Source organism: Hyla sarda, chromosome 3, assembly GCF_029499605.1.
Source record: "Hyla sarda isolate aHylSar1 chromosome 3, aHylSar1.hap1, whole genome shotgun sequence".
NCBI classification, from domain to species: domain Eukaryota; kingdom Metazoa; phylum Chordata; class Amphibia; order Anura; family Hylidae; genus Hyla; species Hyla sarda.
The window spans coordinates 269,234,513-269,249,724 of record NC_079191.1 but is presented as its reverse complement, the minus strand read 5'-3'; positions in this window follow the sequence as shown (position 1 = coordinate 269,249,724).

Here is a 15,212-nt window from a genome sequence, read left to right as displayed (position 1 = left end):
ACTGTGGCTATCTCTGAGACACAAACTAAAAACTAAGTCAGCTATGAGCTGTTGTAACTACACTTTGCACCAGTTTCTGGCATGGATTTTAGTTAAAGTGTTGGGCAGTGGGAGACCATGCCTTGCCCATTTAAAAAAATAAAAATAAATTACAAACGGGGTGCCGCGTGCATGATCCCCGGGGGTCCCCAGCTGCGGGACTCCCATGATCAGGCATCTTATCCCCTATCTCTTTGTCTAGGGGATAAGATGTGTAAGCACCGGAGTACCCCTTTAAGGTAAAGGACCAGAGTGGAATGAATGGTATGTTACATAAACCTTTAGCTCCACTTCACAAATTCTGAAGATTTGCCTGGATTCACATATATTTCTACATCAGACCAAATGACCAGGTCTGCACACTCTGATGCACTGAACCAAAATCATAAGAGACACTGGACACTGCCCAGAACATTTCTTGCTTAACATAACATAGACAACCTTGACTCGTAATGAACTGAATACATACTGTAGTTAGTGACTTTGCCGGTAAAGTTACTGAGTATTATTCTCTTCTATGCTTCTATTTCTGCAGGAAATCAATGATAGAAGAGCCCACACTATGTTTTTAAAGGGAACCAATCAGAATATTTTAGCACATATATAATGCTTGGCAATCCGTCATATATGCTAAAATCATTATCCTCACCATCCCCGGGGACGTTTGTGCCCCCAGGGATGGTGAAGATATTAAGTTCCCTAAATCCCACCCGGCAAGTAGTCCCCTGGGCGGGACATACCAGGTCCGTTTGCTGCGACCGTAGCTAGTAAGTGTAAGTCCCGCCCACGGGACTACTTGCCGGGCGGCCAGGGGGGACTTTATAACTTAATATCTTCACCATCCATGGGGGCACAAACGTCCCCGGGGATGGTGAGGATAATGATTTTAGCATATATAATGCATTGCCAAGCCTAATATATGCTAAAATATGCTGATTGGTTCCCTGGAGTCTGGCAAATACAGGTAGCATACTCGTGTATACATAGACTCTGCAGAGCATTGGTACACACATGCTTAGTGATTTCTTGAGAAACTCCAAATACTTTGGCCAAACTAGTCTTGTAGCTGGGACAAGTGTGTGTTCATATCCAGCCAGAATAATGGGTCACATGCGGTTTTAATAGATTTAAGACGTAAAAAGTCTTAAAATGGAAAAGTAAAGGCTGTGTGGGAAAATCCTCCTATGGTAGGAAGAGCTTTGCGGTGCTGAATTATGGAGGCCAGGAAAGTGGAATTTGGGGGGTTTTAAGTGATGTTTGTACTAATGGATGGGGACTGTGAATAAAGAATCGCTCTTAAGGATGTAATGCTTGCATAAATATAAAGCTTAATGCTTCCTTCCTATCCCTCTACAAGCAGTCTGCTTTATGTTTATCATTCCTTGTACAGTTGATAGACAAATGTTGGGAAGGCAAAGAAGTGACTGGAAGAAAGGAACGTGTGAAATCTTGCTGAGGATTGCTAGTTGAATATTGATAGCTGTGTACCATGTACAAGCTCCTACTCTGGGGTTTCTCCTTAAAATAAGCTCATTGCACTTGCTTACACTTGTGATATGAAAAAAATGTTGTAACCCAAATTTTTCAGTTTTGTTTACATTATTGGTCTACTTGTCTTTTACTTTTTCTATGTTATAAATTTGCAATCATGCAAAACCATAAAATGCTGCTTCGCTTTATGACTTGTTCAAGACACAAAAAAAATATTGTACATTGTCTCATCTTGTAAATAGTTTTTAAAATAAATGTTTTTATCTCCCAGCTTCAGGCTTCTTTAAAGTCTCATTCATGGTCCTCTGTGCATGGAGACGGCCTCTGCGTTTGTCTGGAGGAACACATGACACCATTTTTGTATGGACCCCACTTTATAGAGTGACTTCAGTGAGGGGTCATTCTGTCAGGTGATCACAACTATTGACCTATCTAAGCCTGACTTAAAGGGGTATTCCGGGAATTTGTTTTATTTGACTATGCTACAGGGGCTGTAAAGTTAGTGTAGTTCATAATATAGTGTCTGTACCTGTGTGTGACTGTCATCTCACAATTCTTATGTGATTGTCATCCCAATATTTATTTTTAACAGCATACAAAATGACTCCTGTCTCAGATTTTTCCCAGCTTGCAATGCGGTCGAGACCTGACTCACCAGTCAGCTAATGATAGGGAGCCTGTTTGCTTCATTGGGTGGAGAGAGCAATCTACAAGTAATACAACAGCTGGAGGCACCCTGATTGAAAACCACAGGTCTGCAGCACATTTATGTTTCAATGGGTGGGGTAGCTGATGTGTGGGATTTGTTAGCAAACAAGAAAACTGAAAACAGGAAATACAAGTTCACAGAAAGCTAGCCACAGTGTTCTCACAACATAGCCATTTAGCCCCAAGACAAGTGCAGATCCTTCCTAAGCATGTCCATTACTGTCTGCCAGGTATGTACTAAAATCACCTTATGCTGGATAACCCCTTTAACATCCCCCTTTCCAGTGTGAATAATTCAGACCTTTTAAGGTCTGTGCGGCTCTGTCTGTGCTCTTTTGAAGTAGTCATCTTGGCCTTATGTGATTGCTGGCAAAAGGGATCTTTGTATATCCTTTATAGACCAGCTTGCTATGGGGATCTCTGTATATCTGTATTATTGATTTTGGTGTATGATTATGCGTCCATTGACCCATTCATTGGTGTTCTAGATAAACTGCTGCAATTGTAGTCTTACCTATTGGGCCTTTATTGGTGGCCATATGTTTTGTTTCTTATCCCTGAGGAGCTGTGCTACCATGCACGTAGCAAAACGAAACGTGTCGGATAGTAGTGTGGATAAATGTGAATATTTGTATGCCATATCACAGATATACAGATCTTGGCATCTAAGTATAGGAATGGCATAGAACTTATGTGATGGTACTTAGAGCCTAACAATATTAGACCTAACTACTGTTGTTTTACTCCCCTTATCTGTTGGGAAATTAACCTATATACTTCTACAGCTATTTATGTAACAGTTTTTTTTCTGTAGGGGTATGTTCACACTGAGGACTGAGAGAAATTTACTTGAGTAATTCTGCCACTCCAATTTATCCTTAAAGGGGTACTCCAGTGGAAAACTTTTTATTTATTTATTTATTTTTTAAATCAACTTGTGCCTGAAAGTTAAACAGATTTGGAAATTACTTCTTCTATTAAAAAAAAATCTTTAAAAAAAGTACTTATTAGCGTTTATATACTACAGAGGAAATTATTTTCTTTTTGGATTTCTTTTCTGTCAGGAACACAGTGCTCTCTGCTGACATCTCTGGACAGTTCCTGACATGGTCAGAGGTGTCAGCAGAGAGCACTGTGTACGTGACAGAAAAGAAAACCAAAAATAAAAGAATTTTCTCTGTAGTATACAGACGCTAATAAGTACTAGAAGGATTAAGATTTTTTTAATAGAAGTGATTTACAAATCTGTTTAACTTTCTGGCACAAGTTGATTTAAAGAAAAAAAAAAAATCCACCGGACTACCCCTTTTAAATGAAAGTTCTATTGACTTCAATGGACTTTCCACTGTCCTGTTCACTCTGAGGAATTTCTCCTAGCAGAATTCTGATGTTAAAGGGGTTATCCAGGAAAAAACTTTTTTGTATATATATATAATATATAACTGGCTCCAGAAAGTTCAACAGATTTGTAAATTACTTCTATTAAAAAATCTTAATCCTTTCAGTACTTATGAGCTTCTGAAGTTAAGGTTGTTCTTTTCTGTCTAAGTCCTCTCTGATGACACCTGTCTCGGAAACGCCCAGTTTAGAAGCAAATCCCCATAGCAAACCTCTTCTAAACTGGGCGTTTCCCGAGACAGGTGTCATCAGAGAGCACTTAGACAGAAAAGAACAACCTTAACTTCAGAAGCTCATAAGTACTGAAAGGATTAAGATTTTTTAATAGAAGTAATTTACAAATCTGTTTAACTTTCTGGAGCCAGTTGACATATATAAAAAGTTTTTGCCTGGAATACCCCTTTAAATTCAATACCCATTCCAGCACGCAACTCACAGGATCCCCACAAGGTACTCTTGTTTCCAATTACCTACTACAAACAGCCTTTCCCCTATCTACTCCATTTTTAACCTTTTTCCTCCTTCCTGCAGTGCATCTTTGCATCCCACTACCCCAGTGAATGCACTGTATATTTTGACCTGAGGAAGGCACTCTGTGTGCCGAAACGAGTCATCCATTGTGCCAAATAAACTCAAATTGTCCTGTGTTGGCTCAAGTCTCTCCTTTTGTGACCTCCATTGTGCAGCGCCTCTAATACCCATAGTTTTCTAAAATGTGAATAAGCCCCTCCCCAATAAAAAAAATTAACTCACCCATTTTACAAATAAAATAAAAATAAGTAAACAAACATATTTGGTACCGCTGCATGCGGAAATGTCCGAACTATGAAAACATAATGTTAATGATCCTGTATGATGAACAGCGTAAATGGGGAAAAAAAAAAATTGCAGATTTTTTATTGCATAAATCCCCGAAACGATTAACTAAGTGATTTAAAAGTAACATGTACGGAAAAGTGGCACAGATGAAAACACGAGATCATGGCACAGAAAAGGCAAAGTTATAGGGAAATAAGAAAGTTATAGGTGGTCAGAATGGGGCAATTTAAAACATACCTATTCTGTTAAAAAACTAAAAAAAAGTTAGATAAAAAAAAAGTTGCAAAATTGTGGTTTTATTTTAATTTCCCACTACAAACAATATTTTTTGGATTGCGCCATACATTTTATGGTAAAATGAAAGATGTCATGCAAAGTACAATTAGTTGTGAGAAAAACAAGCCCTCATATGGGTCTATAGAGTAAAAAATAAGCGGTATGATCCTCAAAAGGTGAGGAGGAAAAAAACGGAAATGCAAAATAGGCTGTGTCCTTAAAGGGGTACTCCGGCGCTAAGACATCTTATCCCCTATCCAAAGCATGTTGTCTGTAAATGGACACTGGTGTATGTCAGACCAGGCACACAAGGTATTATTGAGAGCTGGGTGACATTCAGAAGTGTGGTCATGGCGTTGGTAGGAAATGATTGCCATGTGTTTGTCACTAGTCTGATTCTTCATGACGCATGCCCTTAACCCATCCCGGACATAGGGTATACAGGTACGCCCTGGCTAACTGGTACTTAAGGACGCCCTGAAGGTTTCCGTTCACCGCCGGTAACCGGACTGTGAACGGGATGCCTACTGAAATCGTTCAGCAGGCATACCGTGCAAACCCCTGGGGGGGGGGGGGGTACTGAGACAAATTGTCATTCAATTCAGACCAGCGACAATTCAATCGGGTCTCCAGTGACCCAGAAAAAAAGGTGACTGGTACTGTCCGAGACAACACCAGTCACCCTTGCCTAGCATGAGTGAGGTGGCATGGGTGCCACCTCACGATTGCATGATCGGTCGACAGAGAACGGCCAACCAATCACGGGACGTGCTGGGCGGTGGAGAAGGTCCCTTACCTGTTCCGACGGGTGTCGGGGGTCCCTGGAGGCAAGGGTGGTAAGTGCTGTTTGCTTCCTGCAACAACTCCCAGCATGCACAGCCAAAGGACATGCTGGGAGTTGTAGTTTTACAACAGCTGGAGGCTTGACTACAACTCCTAGCATGCCCTTTGGCTGTCTGTGCGTGATGGGAGTTATAGTTATTCAACAGCTTGAGGCACACTTTTTTTTTATAAAGTGTGCCTCAAGCTGTTGAATAACTATAACTCCCAGGGAGTTGTATTATACAACAGCAGGAGGTGAGTGCTGTGTATCTCCAGCTGTTGTATAATAACTCCCAGCATGCACAGCCAAAGGGCATGCTGGGAGTTGTAGTTTTGCAACAGCTGCAGGCACAACTACAACTCCCAGTATGCCCTTTGGCTGTAAATGCATGCTGAGAAGTGTAGTTTTGCAACAGCTGAAAGCACACTGGTTGGTTACGAAACACAGTTAGGTAACAAACTCTGTGTTTCACAGTGTCCCTCCAGCTTTTGCAAAACTACAACTCAAAGCATGTGCTGACAGATTGTACATGCTGAGAGTTGTAGTCTTGCAACAGCTGGAGGCACACTGGTTGCAAAACACTGAGTTAAGTAACAAACTATGTTTCGCAACCAGTGTGCCCCCAGCTGTTGCATAACTACAACTCCCAGCATGTATGGGCTGTCTATGCATTCTGGGGGTTGTAAGTTTGCAACAGAAGGAGGTTTGCATCCCCTCCCCCATGTGAATGTACAGGGTACATTCACACAGGGGCGGGGGTTTACAGAGAGTTTCTTGCTGCAAGTTTGAGATGCAGCAAATTTGCCGCCACAACTCAAACTTCCAGCAGGAAACTCGCTGTTAATCCCTGCCTGTGTTAATGTACCCTAGAAACACTACACTAAAATAAAGAGTAAAACCCTACATATACACACCCAGGGCAGGACTGGGGCTAAAAGTAGGCCCGGGCACATTTGACTATGCAGCCCATTTTTTTGTATTTAATTATTTTTGGGTGAGGGTCGCAGCAGTCAGACCCCCATTAAAATAAACTGGGCTGCATAGTCTAAAATCATCTCGGGTCAAGTGGCTCTCCAGCTATTGCGAAGTTACAACTCCCATAATGACTGCAAAGCTTCTGGCATGATGGGAGTTGTAGTTTTGTAACAACAGCTGGAGAGCCGCAGATTGGGGTACAGTTTCGGCTGTCATGCAGGATACACAATGGTATAATGACTCACAGAAGACGTCTTCTTTGTGGTCTTCCTTTGTTCTTTTCTTCTTTATTTGGTCAAGATGCTGTGTCTTCTTCCAGCTACATGTTCCTCTGCAGAGTCTGAGGCCCGGACATCATTGACTCCTCACTTGTCAGCAAATCCTCTGTATGAAGACAATAATCATTATAATACTTTTGTACCCATACCAACTCCCCCTCCCCGCCGCCCCAGTCCACCTCCTTCCACCTTTTCTGCCCTAAATACTCTGCCCTTTTCTTTAACTAATCATTACCTTATGCAGGAGGGGATCAGCATGCTGCAGCACCAGCCATTCTCCCTCCTGCTTGGAGCGGCCGGGCGGGGACACGTCCGTGACATCAGGGTGTGTCTGCGCATGGGCGTCTGCTGCTTTTATAGCAGCAGTGTCCCTGTCCCAGCTAAGAGCGAGGCCTCCTTCAGCATGATCTTTGAAGGGGGGCCTCGCGCACGCCGGAGGGGGTGGCCGGGGGCACAGAGGGAGTGCAGTTAAAAAAAAAAAGGCTTGTATGGCAGTTTCCAAACGGAGCCTCCAGCTGTTGCAAAACAACTACTCCCAGTATTGCCGGACAACCACTGACTGTCCAGGCATGCTGGGAGTTTTGAAACAGCTGGAGGCACCCCGTTTGGGATACGCTGCCTAGGCTATTTTGGCGGCAGAGGCAAGCATTTTAGTGAAAAAAAAATTTTTCATTTTCATTGTTCAACTTTAGGGAAAATTTGTCCATCACCTGTGTGGTGTTAAGGCTCACTGTACCCCTTGTTACATTCCTTGAGGGGGGGGTATTTCCTTACTCAAGAAATTAGGTTACACGTTTTGGTGGCTTTTTCTGCTTTGTAAAAATGAAAAAAAAAATAAAAAGGATCTACAAGAACTTTTTTAAATTTTCGTGAAAAAGTGGAAAACTGCTGCTGAACTTTTGAAGCCCTCTAATGTCTTCAAAAAGTGAAAACAAGTCAACTTTATGATGCCGACATATTCTATATGTGAATCAATATGTATATTTTTTGGAATGTCCATTTTCCTTACAAGCAGAGAGCTTCAAAGTTGGAAAAATGCAAAGTTTTCGAATTTTTCATGAAATTTTTGAATTTTTCACCAAGAAATGATGCAAGTATCAACGAAAATTTACCACTAACATAAAGTAGAATATGTTATGAAAAAATCTCTGAATCATAAGTAAAAGCATCCCAGAGTTATTAATGCTTAAGAGGACAGTGGTCAGATGTGCAAAAAATGCTCTGGTCCTGAAAGGGGTACTCCGCCCCTAGACATCTTATCCCCTATCCAAAGGATAGGGGATAAGATGTCAGATCGCCGGGGTCCCGCTGCTGGGGACCCCTGGGATCGCTGCTGCAACACCCCGCTATCATTACTGCGCAGAGCGAGATCGCTCTGCACGTAATGACAGGCAATACAGGGGCTGGAGCATCGTTACGTTACGGCTCCGCCCCTCGTGATGTCACGGCCCGCCCCCGTCGATACAAGTCTATGGGAGGGGGCGTGGCGGTCATCACGCCCCCTGCCATAGACTTGCATTAAGGGGACGGGCCGTGATGTCATGAGGGGCGGAGCCATGACGTCACGCTGCTCCGGCCCCTGTATCGCCCGTCATTACGCACAGAGCGAACTCGCTCTGTGCAGTAATGATGGCGGGGTGCTGCAGCAGCGATCCCCGGGGTCCCCAGCAGCGGGACCACGGCGATCTGACATCTTATCCCCTATCCTTTGGATAGGGGATAAGATGTCTAGCGGCGGAGTACCCCTTTAAGGTCATAATTGGCTTGGTCCTTAAGGGGTTAATATGGCTTTTATGGGACAATGGTAGTGGCCAGATATAGGATCATTCCGCATCAACCCCAGGCTCTCTAGATGTGTACCAGTCCTCGTAGGACAGCAGGATGGGTATTTTATCTACTGGATGTTAGGTTTTGTTTTATTATTTAATTTCCAATAAATAATTTCCAGCTATTGAATTTCTGATCTTTTCACATTTGCTAATAATATGCTGCACATTTTATTTGATACCACATTGGTCCACTAGGGGGCATTACTTCTCTATGAACTGAATTTGGTACATAATCCTTTCACAACATTCATATTATGGCAAATCACCATAAACGTCTCTCTAAGTCAGTGTTTCCCAACCAGGGTGTCTCCAGGTGTTGCAAAACTACAACTCCCAGCATGCCCGGACAGCCTTTGGCTGTCCGGGCATGCTGGGAGTTGTAGTTTTGCAACACATGGAGGCACCCTGGTTGGGAAACACAGCTCTAAGTGCACCTTTGCTTGTTGATTTTAGGAAATAAGAGTTCTGGTGCCAGTGGTCATCCGGTGAAGGTTATTAAAGAATTCAGAGGAGGAGATACACTTACAAGCCACGTTATTAGGTGCACCTGATCAATTGCTTGTTAACACCAATCACATGATCACATGGCAGCTATTCAATGAATTTAGGCATGTAGACTTGGTCAAGACACCTTGGGAATGGGAATTTAGGTGACTTTAAATGGGAAATGGTGGTTGGTGCCAGACTGGCTGGTCTGAGTGTTTCAAAAATTGCTGATCTACTGGGATTTTCACACACGCAACCATCTCTAGGGTTTACAGAGTATGGTCAAAAAAAATCCAGTGAGCCGTAGTTGTGTGGACAAAAATGCCTTGTTGATGTCAAAGGAAAATGGGTAGACTGGTTTGAGATAATAGCAAAAACAGTAGTAACTCAAATTGCCACTCGATAAAACCAAGGTATATGGAATACCATCTCTGAATACACAGCACATTCGACCTTGAAGCAGATGGGCTGCAGCATGGTGCCACTTCTGACGAGTCTCAATTCCAGCTGTAGTATTCAAAGGGCAGGGTCAGAATTTGGCATAAACATGAAAACATGGATCCATCCTGCCTTATATCAATAATTCTGGTGATCGTGTAGGGGGACATTTTCTTGTCACACTTTGGGTCCTTTAGTTTCAATTCAGCATCTTTTCAATGCAACCTCGTACCCGAGAATTGTTGCTGACTATGTCCATCCCTTTATGACCGTAGCTTACCCATTTTCTGATGGCTACTTCCAGCAAGGTAATGCATCATGTCACCAAGCACACCTCATCCTTAAAGGGGTACTCCGGTGGAAAACTTATTATTTTTTTTTAATCAACTGGTGCCAGAAAGTTAAACCGATTTGTAAATTACTTCTATTAAAAAATCTTAATCCTTCCAGTACTTCTTAGCTGCTGAATGCTACAGAGGAAATTCTATTTTTGGAACACAGTGCTCTCTACTGACATCTCTGTCCATTTTAGGAACTGTCCAGAGCAGCATATGTTTTCTTTGGGGATTGTCTCCTACTCTGGACAGTTCTTAAAATGGACAGATATGTCAGCAGAGAGCACTGTGCTCGTGATGTCAGCAGAGAGCTCTGTGTTCCAAAAAGAAAAGAATTTCCTCTGTAGTATTCAGCAGCTAATAAGTACTGGAAGGATTATGATTTTTTTTATAGAAATAATTTACAAATCTGTTTAACTTTCTGCTACCAGTTGATTTTAAAAAAAAACATTAACCCCTTAACCACTTAGGGACCCAAGGCGTACAGGTACGCCTTTGCTCCCTGGTACTTAAGGACCCAGGGAGACTGCTGATATCTATCAGCAGGCACCCCGTGCAAATGCCCAGGGGGGATCCTGAGGCCCTCCTGTATCTATGGGGAGGTGGCTATTTCATCACCCCCCCCCCCCCCCCCCCAGGAGCGACCAATAGCAGCCGGCAGGGGAGGGGGTTAATGTCCCCTTCTCGCAGCTCTGCTAGGCCACTGAGTTCAGTCAGCAGGCAGAGCTGTGAGAAAGAGCCAGGGACCCCGCCTCTACAGAGATCAGAGCCCCTCAGGGCTGAAGAAGGGTCCTTTAGTCAAGCTGAGTTAGTATGCAGGGACAGGTAGGAGGTTAAAAATGGAAGAAAGTAAAACAAACATTCCCCCCCCCCCCCTAATTGGTCCTCAAGGGTCCGCCGCAGTTTTTTCAGCATGACCCGGGCCATATTAGGGGTTCAGGGCGCTGCATTTGACCCCCCCCCCCATTATTTTTTTGGCCGCAGCGTTTCTTTTTTTGTTTTGTTTTTTATAACACTGTTATATATAAAAGTTAACACCAAGCACACACTACATACTTACACCATCCCCCCCGCGCCACCGTAGAAAAAAGGCGATGACTTGCCGAGTATTTTGGCGTTGGAGGCATACTCTTTACTTGCCTCTGACTCCAAATCTGCCAGTGAGGACAAGGAAGATACTACTTTCCTGTGTTCTTCCTCGTCCTCCTCATCATCTAGCACGGATGAGGAGTCCCCTGTATGGTGAGGCCCCATGAAAGTGACCCAGTGGCTAGTACGAGTATCCATGCCGCTCCTAATAGGAGTCCGACCCCCCCAGACAAGCGTACCGGAGCCCCCTCCCGGGAAACCTGTCTGGAGACCCCCAGAGGGTTATCAGCCACGGATTCCTGAATTTATTGGTGACTCAGGAATCTGGATTGACACTGCTGGATTCACTGAAATTGACTATTTTAGTTACTTTTTCAGTGACGGCTTTGTAAATCTAATGGTGGAGCAAACTAACTTGTACGCCCAGCAGTTCATTGCCCACCACCCTGATTCTTTTTTGGCAAGGTCCAATGAATGGTAGACCATTGATGCAGCTGAAATGAGGACATTTTGGGGCCTCGTGCTGAATATGGGCCTGGTCAAAAAAAACAGTGTCAGATAGTACTGGGGCGGGGATGTCCTCTACCAGACCCTGCTTTACAGTATGGTCATGACACGGAAGCGGTTCAAGGTCATTCGGAAATGCCTCTATTACACTGATTTTTGGAGGCCTACATACCCTTCAGGGAGCTCTCGTTAGATGAGTCTCTTATTAGTTTTAAGGGGAGACTCCTCTTCCGCCAGTATATTCCCTCGAAGCTGGCGCGGTATAGCGTGAAACTCCGGGTACACTTACAAGTTTTGAGTAAATGAGAGATGAGATTCCCGTATTGAACCTCCAGAATGTCCCCCCACTCTGGGTGTTAGTGGGAAAATCGTTTGGGACCTTGTGCACCCATTGCTGGATAAGGGTTACCACCTTTTACGTGGACAACTTTTATACCAGCATCCCTCTGTTCACATACCTTGCCGCCAGATCCACTTCCGCTTGTAGGACCGTGCGGAAGAACCAGAGAGGCCTCCCTCAAAATTTTGTTAAGACACCTATGCCCAAGGGTGAGTCCCGTGCCCTTACCCATGAAAACCTGTTGCTGGTCAGGTATAAGGATAAGAGGTATGTCCTTATGCTGACCACAATTCATAATAACGGCAGCTCACCTGTCCCTGTGCGAGCCTGATTGTATTCTGGACTACAATCGTTATATGGGGGGAGTTGATCTCTCTGATCAAATCCTCAAGTCATACATCGCCATGTGCAAAACACGGGTATGGTACAAAAAAGTTGTGGTCTACTTGGTACAGGTTTCCATGTACAACTCTTTTGTACTGTCCCAGCACGCTGGCAACACAGGGACATACCTCCAGTTCCAAGAAATGTCCTAAAGGTCCTGATCTTTGGCGACCGGGAACGAGCAGGCCGGAGTTCCCAAGGAACTGAAGTTATAGGTGCCAGGATTGTCCCAGGCCAACACTTTCCAGGTGAAGTCCCCCACACTGGAAAGAAGGGACGACCCCAGAAAAAAGGCAGTGTGTCACAAGAGGGGGATTCGGAAGGACATGACCACTCAATGTGACACTTGCCCCGATCATCCGGGCCTCTGCATTAAAAACTGCTTCATGGAGTATCACACTTCCATGCAATACTTACTAAATTTTCCCTTTTTCATTTTAATTCATTTTAATTTCCCATAATTTGACCCCAATGTACCAAGTCCAGAGTACATTCCAAGTTTTAACCCCATAAACCACTAAATTGCCCCAAAAATTTTTTCATCCCCCCCAAAAAAAACGGATAATACCTCTGGGGGTATTTTTTCCAAAAATGGGTCATGCGCAGCGCTCTCTCTCCACCTGAACGGGGTGCGCATTTGAGGAAATAGGTTAGGAACGGCCACACACATTGCATTCCCAGATTGATGATTCAGAGCATAGGGTTTGGGGTGGGCATATTCTTTAGTTTTGGCTATGCTCTGGGTCATCATTCTGGGAGCATAACTTGTTTTATGATTTTATGTCCCACTGTGCCCCATTTTAGTAATTTACCCCATGTAACGCTCCTTGAGGAGGGGTCCCGCTGTTCTGGCTCCATAGGCAGCTATGTAGAAGCTCAAGGCCCCTGACTGTGCTCCTGCTCTTCCGTGACCGGTGTGCACCCGCAGAGCTGTTTACGCCCAGATATGAGGTATGTCCTTACTCCAAAGAAATGTACTTACAAATTTATGGGGTAACCCAAGCATTTTAGTGTAAAAAGAAAATTAAATTTTTCCTTTTCACATCCCATTTTAGGGTGCGTTCCCACAGGGCGTATACGCAGCGTATTTGACGCTGCGCAAATTTTACAGCAGCAGTGGGAAATACGCTGCGTATCCCTTGCTCACTATACACACAGGGCTTTCCGGCGGCAGCCCTATGTGTGTAGTGAGTTTTGGAGGCGGGGCCGCGTGTCACAGACATGTGGGCACATGGCCCCGCCTCCAAAACTCACTACACACATAGGGCTGCCGCCGGAAAGCCCTGTGTGTATAGTGAGCAAGGGATACGCAGCGTATTTCCTGCTGCTGCTGCCGTAAAATTTGCGCAGCGTCAAATACGCTGCGTATTCGCCCTGTGGGAATGCACCCTTAATGAACATTTATCAAACACTTGTGGGATGTTAAGGCTCACTGTACCCCTTGTCACATGCCTTGAGGGGTGTAGTTTCCAAAATAGTATGCCATGTGTTTTTTTTTTATTTTGTTTTTTTATGCTGTTCTGGCACCATAGGGGCTTCCTAAATGCGACATGCCCCCCCATTTCAGCAAAATTTGCAAATGTGACTCCTTCTCTTGGGGTTACAAATTTTGGGGGGCATTTTCTCCTTTTACCCCTTGTAAAAATTTAAAATTTGGGGGATAACTAGCATTTAAGTGAAAAAAATAAATCATTTACAAAAGTCGTCAACTTGAGGGGTCTAGTTTCCAAATTAGTATGCCATATGGGTTTATTTTTATTTTTTGCTGTTCTGGCACCATAGGGGCTTCTTAAATGTGACATGCCCCCCAAAAACCATTTAAGAAAAACTCTCCAAAATCCCACTGTTGTTCCTTCCCTTCTGAGCCTTGTAGTGCATCCACAGAGCACTTGACATACATATATGAGGTATTTCCTTACTCGAGAGAAATTGGGTTACAAATTTTAGGAATATTTCTCTCCTTTTACCCCTTGTAAAAATGCAAAAACTGGGTCTACAAGAACATGCCAGTGTAAAAAATGAAGATTTTGAATTTTCTCCTTCAATTTACTGCTATTCCTGTGAAACACCTAAAGGGTTAACACACTTTCTGAGTGCCATTTTGAATACTTTGATTTATGGTAATTTATGGGGTATTTATAATATGAAGGCCCTTGAAATCCACTTCAAATCTGAACTGGTCCCTGAAAAAAGGGTTAACAAACTTTTTGAATGTCATTTTGAATACATTGTGGGGAGCAGTTTTTATAATGGGTTCATTTATGGGGTATTTCTAATATAAAGGCCCTTCAAATACACTTCAAAACTGAACTGGCTGAAAAATGTAGATTTTGAACATTTTGTGAAAAATTGAAAATTGCTGTTGAACTTTGAAGCCCTCTGATGTCTTCCAAAAGTAAAAACATGTCAACTTTATGATGTAAACATAAAGTAGACATACAGTGGGGATCAAAAGTTTGGGCACCCCAGGTAAAAATGTGTATTAATGTGCATAAAGAAGCCAAGGAAAGATGGAAAAATCTCCAAAAGGCATCAAATACAGATTAGACATTCTTATAATATGTCAACAAAAGTTAGATTTTATTTCCATCATTTACACTTTCAAAATAACAGAAAACTAAAAAATGGCATCTGCAAAAGTTTGGGCACCCTGCAGAATTTATAGCATACACTGCCCCCTTGCAAAACTGAGACCTGCCAGTGTCATGGATTGTTCTCAATCATCATCTGGGAAGACCAGGTGATATCAATCTCAAAGGTTTTAAATGCCCAGACTCATCTGACCTTGCCCCAACAATCAGCACCATGGGTTCTTCTAAGCAGTTGTCTAGAAATCTGAAACTGAAAATAGTTGACGCTCACAAAGCTGAAGAAGGCTATAAGAAGATAGCAAAATGTTTTCAGATGTCAATATCCTCTGTTCGGAATGTAATTAAGAAATGGCAGTCATCAGGAACAGTGGAAGTTAAAGCAAGATCTGGAAGACCAAGAAAAATA